Source organism: Micromys minutus (assembly GCF_963924665.1).
Source record: "Micromys minutus genome assembly, chromosome: 18".
Taxonomy (NCBI): Eukaryota; Metazoa; Chordata; class Mammalia; order Rodentia; family Muridae; genus Micromys; species Micromys minutus.
In genome coordinates this window covers 52,420,451-52,428,013 of record NC_137953.1, presented here as the reverse complement: position 1 = coordinate 52,428,013, position 7,563 = coordinate 52,420,451, and positions in this window count along the sequence as shown.

Genomic DNA, 7,563 nt, shown 5'->3' with positions numbered 1-7,563 from the left:
TGAGAATGTTTTGTTTAGCTCTGCACCCCATTTTTTAATAGCGTTGTTTGATTCTCTGGTGTCTAGCTTTTTTGAGTTCTTTGTATACCTTGGATATTAGGTCTCTATCTGATGTGGGGTTGGTGAAGATCTTTTCCAACTCTGTTGGCTGCCGTTTTGTTTTCTTCCTTAGCCTTACAAAACTATGCAATCTCATTAAGTCCCATTTGTCAAACTTTGACCTTAGAGCATGAGCCATTGGTGTTTTGTTCAGGAAATTTTCTCCTGTGCCTAAGTGTTCTAAGGTTTTCCCTACTTTCTGGTCTAATAGTTTCAGTGTACATGGTTTAATGTGGAGATCTTTGATCCACATACACTTGAGATTTGTACAAGGAGATAAGAAAGGGTCTATTTTCATTCTTCTGCATGCTGAGAACCAGTTGGACAAACACCATTTGTTGAAGAGGCTGTCCTTTTTTCATTGAATGTTTATAGCTCCTTTGTCAAAAATCAGGTGACCATATATGTGAGGGCTCATTTCTGGATCTTCTATTCTATTCCATTGATCCATTATATACAAGTACCATGCAGTTTTTAGTACAATTGCCTTATAATATAGTTTGAGGTCAGGAATAGTGATTCCCGCATGCACTACAATGTTCATAGCAGCTATATTTATAATAGCCAGAAGCTGGAAAGAACCCAGATGGGTTTGTTCAGTAGACGAATGGAAACAAAAATTGTGGTCCATTTACACAATGGAGTACTACTCAGCTATCAGAAAAAATGACTTAACGAAATTCTCAAGAAAATGAATGCATCTAGAGAATATCATCCTGAGTGAGATAACCCAGTCACAAAAGAACAGACATAATATGCAGTCACTGATAATTGGATACTAACCCCAGAACGCTCTGAACACCCCAAAAACAACTCACAGACTGTGTGAAGTTCACAAAAAAAAAAAAAAAGAAAAAAAAAAAAACATTATGCTCAATCCTTACACACCAAGAAAACTTTGACTAATTCCAGGCTACATCCTGTTTTACATGTACTTTATGCTCATTGTAACTAGTAAGACCTTAATGCACACTATCAAACCTTTGGGGAAAAAAAAAAATCCAAGCACTGACAAAAATGTATTTGTATACTTTAATGCAAAAATGCTTAAAATTTCTTCATTTATTTTTGTTTTTTTTTAAATAAAGTTGTTCAAAAAAAAGAAGAGAAAACTCTTTAATAATTAAAAAAAAAAATTGTTCCATGGACTTGTATGTTGGGGAATAGCTTTAATAACTAATTGGTGTAGTAGGGTCCAGCTTACTTTGTGCAACCCTGTTCCCTGGGGAAGTGCTCCTGTCTTTTCTAAGAGTGCTAGCAAAATATCAGGTAGCAAATTCACGTTTCTGACATAACTTGGCAGGAAAGTAAACTTCTCCATCAAAATCACTCATTGAGAAACAGTAAGCAAGCCTACCTTCATGTCCCTGCCATAATGGACTGGGAACTGGAGGTTTAAGTTTAACATTGCTTTTGCTATGAATTGATTTTGTTTGTTTGTTTGTTTGTTCTCTATTTTATTTTAACTTTGGAAGTACCAACCATATCCCACGAACACTCCATGAATATACCCAGACTATTTCTATATATTAATGACTCCCATTGCATGTAGGAAAATTTATGTTATGAAGTCAGTGCTATTTTCATTGTTTATAAAATACTTTCTAAGTATTTGATTATTTGTAACATTTCTGGAGACATTTTTTCTAAATCTTGTATATACAAGTTAATGAATTTTAATTAAGAATGATCACATTTCCAATTATGTTATTAAAGTCCAGGTGTCTCTGTAATTCTGTGATTCTGGAATCCTGGGATCTTAGGATTTTGAGTGTGTCAGAGCTCCTGGGAATCAAGCTACCTCTGAGATACTGGAGTCTTTGTGTGACTAAGCTCCTGATGTCCTTAAGTGTGTCAGAGCTCCAATGCTCCTGGGTGTGTTTGATCTCCTAGAAATGTAGCTTCCTTTGTGATTCTGAGTCTGTTAGCACACCTGTGTTCCTGTGATCCTGTGATCCTGTGATCCTGGGCGTGTTAGAGCACCTGAGTGACAGGCTTCTTTTGGGTGTTGTGGGATTGGATTTGGTACCAGTGCCCAAGGTCTGCTCAGGGCTCAGGTTCAGAATGGAAGAGGTGTATATTAATTATTACACACACACACACACACACACACACACACACACACAGAGTTTGAAATTCTTTTCGTGTTAGAAAATAGTTTTATAATAAGACATTTTTTCCCTCATGATATGGTGATTCAGAGAAAATAATCTCAAATGCATAGTAAATAAGTAAGCCAGTGAAAGAAAGATTGCCATCTTCTCTTCCATAACCTTCTTCAGTAACAATGGCTCTGGAGAGGAATGAGAACAGTGAAACCAGAAAAATATTCTTCTTGGAGTAATGAATATTCTGTGGTCCAGGAAAGTAGATAATTTATCCACAATAAAGTGACACATCATATCAATCAGTTTCACAAAAAGACCATGTGTGGTAGACAGATGACAAGAAATTAGTCAAGCAACTGCTATAGGCCAAGATCAGTGTACTGACTTCAAGCAAGATTGTCTTCCAGATACAAAAGTGAAACCCTGCCCTCTCTGAGGTGGTATGGTATAGATCTTATTAATTGAGAGTATTAAAATAAAGATGAAAATCAAGTAGTTGCTCAGTAGGAAGAAACACATGAGCCTTGAAAACAACACTCACTGACAAGAAAAGATTTTGCTAATAAATGCACAAGTAACTTCATTAAATAATTGGTATTCATCTGGAAAATGCAATTCCCACTTACAGAATGAAATATCATTAATATCATACATCTACATAGCTGTGGAAATCAATGTTTTTTTAGAAGGCAGATAAGTAACCATAATAGATCAAAAGTTGGATAAAACCCTTTGCTTTATGTAGTGGTAAATATTAGAAAAAATTTTACTGGCACTGTAGAGCCACATTCCATTAGGGGTATCTCAATCAGCAAAGTGTCTCCATCTGACTCCCTAAGTTTTCAATTTACAACCCAGACTGCTGCTGGCTACTCTCTTGTATCAGCAGAAGCCCTGGCTCCCTGCTGTGGACTCTGCTTATATTCCCAGCAACCTGTTAAATCCAAAACTCTAGAAACTTGTAATTTATCAATCAGATTTATATCAATAAATTCCTACTCTACAAAACATCTATACAACAAACTGGGAGCCAATTGATATCTGAATAAACTGCCTACCTAAATACGCTAAATTGTCCTAAAATAATCTATTCCTTATAAAATATCCATTACTACCTGTGGCTATTTAAAGCCACACAGAGGGAGATTATCTTCTTCCTGCTCTCTCTTGTTTTTTTTTGTATCTTAGCTTCTTCTTTTTCCCCTACCTCTATGACCTCTCAAAAACTCTGTCCCCACCTTGATTTTTCACTGTCCAATCACAGATCTTGCCTTACCTTCTGCCTGCTCTCAACTTGTCTATAGACATCAATAGCTTCCCATGATTCTTTTTTGTCTCAGGAAGCCTTAAATTTATGTATTATAAATTTAATTTTAAATATGTAAATACAATACATATTAAAATATGTATTATAAATTTAATTTTAAATAAATTTAATATAATTATGTAACAGATTAAGTAAATATGTTTTGATAAATTATCTTAATAATGGAGAGTGAGGGAGGAATATTGAATGTTGCAGTATTGGAGTTCACTTGGAGATGTAAGTCAGAAGTAACGTTCAATACTTTTAGCTTAAACCAAATACACATAAAAATAATTATAAGCATGTTATATTTATATGAGGAAATAGATATACAGATCAGTTGCCAATACATAAACAAATACTATGAGCAAATCAATGACAACATGTGGGTGTATATGTATGCATATGTTTTTCCCTAGTAAGATTAAACAAGATTTCTAGGAAAATAAAATACATATTACTAGGGCAAGTAACATATAAGATGCCCCTGTAGTATATTTTGTGATATTTGATAAACTGTTGTTATTTTTTACATTTAAAATGGAATAGAGGCAACACTGGTTCAAAATTGATCATTCCATGGTCCATAGAGACACTCTTTTATCCTTCGATAACTACGGTACACAGCTATACTGACAGACGTACCATATCATAATAAAGTATTTTCTTATTTTTTATTCCTGTTTCTAGGGCAAAAATTCAACAACAACAAAACAAAACAAAAAACAAAAACAAAAGAAAAAAAAACCTAAGGGAGAAATGGTTTATTTGGATCAAAGTTCAAGGTGCAGTCATTGAACATGCAAATCAAAGCAATAGAAGCCTGAAGTATCTAGTCATGATGAAACCACAAATCCAGAAACAAAGGGAGCTAAATGCTTACATATTGCTGCTCACTGTCCTTTCTACATTTGAGCAACATCTTGCTCAAGGAAGAGTCCTGTCAAAAGTTAAGATGAGTTGTTTCACATCAATTAATATAATGAAGATAATTTCCCACAAGCATGCCCAGAGACCCATCCCTCAGGTGACTCTAGATATTGTCAGACTTACAATTAACACTGGCCACCACCGATACCCTCTTATCAATGGGCCTGTAGAATTTTCTGTGTTTTGTTGAGATCAAAAATATCACAAATATTTTTGATATGGGTAGTATATCTTTAGGTATAAAAACTGAAAGGCAGCTTTTAGGGTTAAAGTGTCAATGTTAAATGTTACTAGCTTTACTCAAATAGTAGATTCTCACCTAGACTATCAAAAGTTTCTAACTCATGTTTCATGCCCCCAGTCTCATTATGTAACTTTACCAAATGAACATAAATTTTTTAGTCTAAAGAAAATGTATCATCATTATTAGTTTGCTAGATCTAGTAGATATAGAAAAATGCTAAGAGGGTTTATATCCTTTTAATTTGTTGCTTTTTGGCTTCACTTTCAGCACTTCCTGTTACATAACTTGAATTCTCAGTGTCCAGAAAGACTTATGTTCATTCATGTTCAATATCTGACTAATCTCTACCAGATAGTCTTCGAAAATCAATAAAAAAATCAAAATACCTTGCTCTGTGAACTTAGTCTAAGCCACCTTCAAGTCCTGGATTGCTCATTGTTCACTCTAGGGCTCTGTCTTTCAAAGCTTTGGCCACATTTTCTCAGGCACACTTTAATGGCAAACGTTGCTTACTTTATGTCAGAACTGTAAGGAAAATGTAAAGACATGGTTAAAACAGATACTACGGTAACATGTCAATACGAAAATGACCAGGAAACTTGAAGTCTCATATTCGAAGCCAGGCAATAACCACTACTCCACAACACTGAAGCCCTTGGCAGGCCACATTACTTTATCTAAATAACATGGATTCTGCATTTATTTTCAACTTCCAGATACCTTATTTCCAACTTCCAGATAACCTTGTTGTATCATAAACTTATTTGTCTCATAGATTTTAACAGACATTACAGTTTCTTACAGCAAACACCCTATAATCTATATAATTCCATGTAAAGTGTTGTATTGATCATGTGCTACAAGCAGGCTTCAGCTCAATTCTTAGTCCTAGCAAGGAGTCATAAGCATTGCAGGTCCTCTAGTAACAGTAGAGAAGTAGTTCTTGTTCACCTTCATGTCACAACACTTACGTGCCCTACATTTAACTCTTTTTATATGTATACGATATGCTCATGTAAGAAGAAAAGGTTAGAGCAGTAAAATAAAGTGGATGGGCCAATTAGTTAGAAAATGTATGCATACAAAGCACTGATATGTTTGAAAAATATATCTACAGGCTTTCCAGTCTGTGTGAAAGCTCTATAAAAAGTAAAGCCTGTCCTAGACCCATCCAATCAGTGCTGCTGTTAGAAAAGTAAAGCCTGTCCTACAGCCATCCAATCAGTGCTGCTGTTAGAAAAGTAAAGCCTGTCCTACAGCCATCCAATCAGTGCTGCTGTTAGAACTTGTGAAAGCTTCAGCTTCTCAATGTTGAAAAAAGTTGATCATCATCTCTGCAAAGATCAATTCCTACCCAAGTAGAAGGTGAGTTGAACTGTTTAGTATGTTTGAAATTTCAATTTAATTTAAACCCAGCATAAACTTTGTATAGCTTATTTTATCATCTCTTAGAAGCAGAATGCTATTTTTTGCAGCCTTAGTTTTCACACAGGCAGAAAAGATAAAGAGAGAACATTTCAAATCCCTATTGTTGTGCAAGACTAACGTCTCATAAACCAAAATGACAATGTATGATTTGTGTGATCCAATTACTAGAACTTGGTTGTTGGTGTCATAACAATCTGTGCTGAGATGTAACAGGAATGTGGATGGATTTTTTTTTTAATGATGTGATTTTAAAAGCAAACTAAGAATTGAGGAAACAGAAGAACATTCTGGAGTTGTTGCAAAGGTTTTAAAATATTTTCTCCAAACTACAAAGCAGGTTAGTAGTCACGTGTAATAAGACATGGTGATGTGGCGGTTCAGTTCTAGTTGCATGAGGAATCTTCGAGATTCCTGCAATGACCAACGTGAATCATATCCCCCAACAATCTTCACATGTTTCTTATTGACCACATGAATGTGAGTTCAAAATCATCAAAGCAAATTTTAAATGTTCTCAAAAGAAAACAAAACCAAGAAATAGTGAGATGATGAGTATATAAATAAGCTATTTGTTATCAGAGCTAATATTAATACGTCATGATATCCCATGGAAAACAATAAGTATATATGCCTGGACACTTCCAGTTTTAATGAAACAAAACAAGGAGGGGGGGAGGTAACCTGAAGAGATAAATGTAACAATATTTCAAGAAAATTTTTACCAAGTAGTGCTCCTACTCCAATTTTAAATAAGCCATAAGGTTCCCTTTTACACATTGTATCAGACACACAGGAGCACTTTCTTTATTCTTTGAAAAATATGATGAGAGGTGCAATTTCACCTTTCTAACTTCTTTTTTTAGATTGTCATAGAATTACTACACTTCTCCCTTCCATTTCCTCCCTTCAAACTCTCTTACCTAAGCCCCTTTCCTACTTGTCTTTAAATCTATGGCCTCTTTTCACTAATTGTTATCACATGCACATATGTACATGGGTTCCTGTGATGATATATATAACATATATGTTCTAAATATAAAGCTTGGAACACCCAAGATATAATTCCCAGACCACATGAAGCTCAAGAAGAAGAAAGACCAAAATGTGGACGCTTCAGACTTTCTTAGAAGGGGCAATAAAATACCCATGAGAGGAAGTACAGAGACAGAGTGGAGCAAGGACTGAGGAAAAGGCCATCCAGAGACCGCCTCACCTGGGGATCCATCCCATATGCAGCCACCAAACCCAGTCACTATTGCTGATGCCAAGAAGTGCTTGCTGACAGGAGCCTGATATTGATGTCTCATGAGAGGATCTGCCAGAGCCACACTGATACAGTTGAGGATGCTTGCTGCTAACATTTGAACTGAGCACAGGGACCCCAATGGAGGAGTTAGAAAAAGGACTGAAGGAGCTGAAAGGGTTTGCAACCTCAGGAAGAACAACAA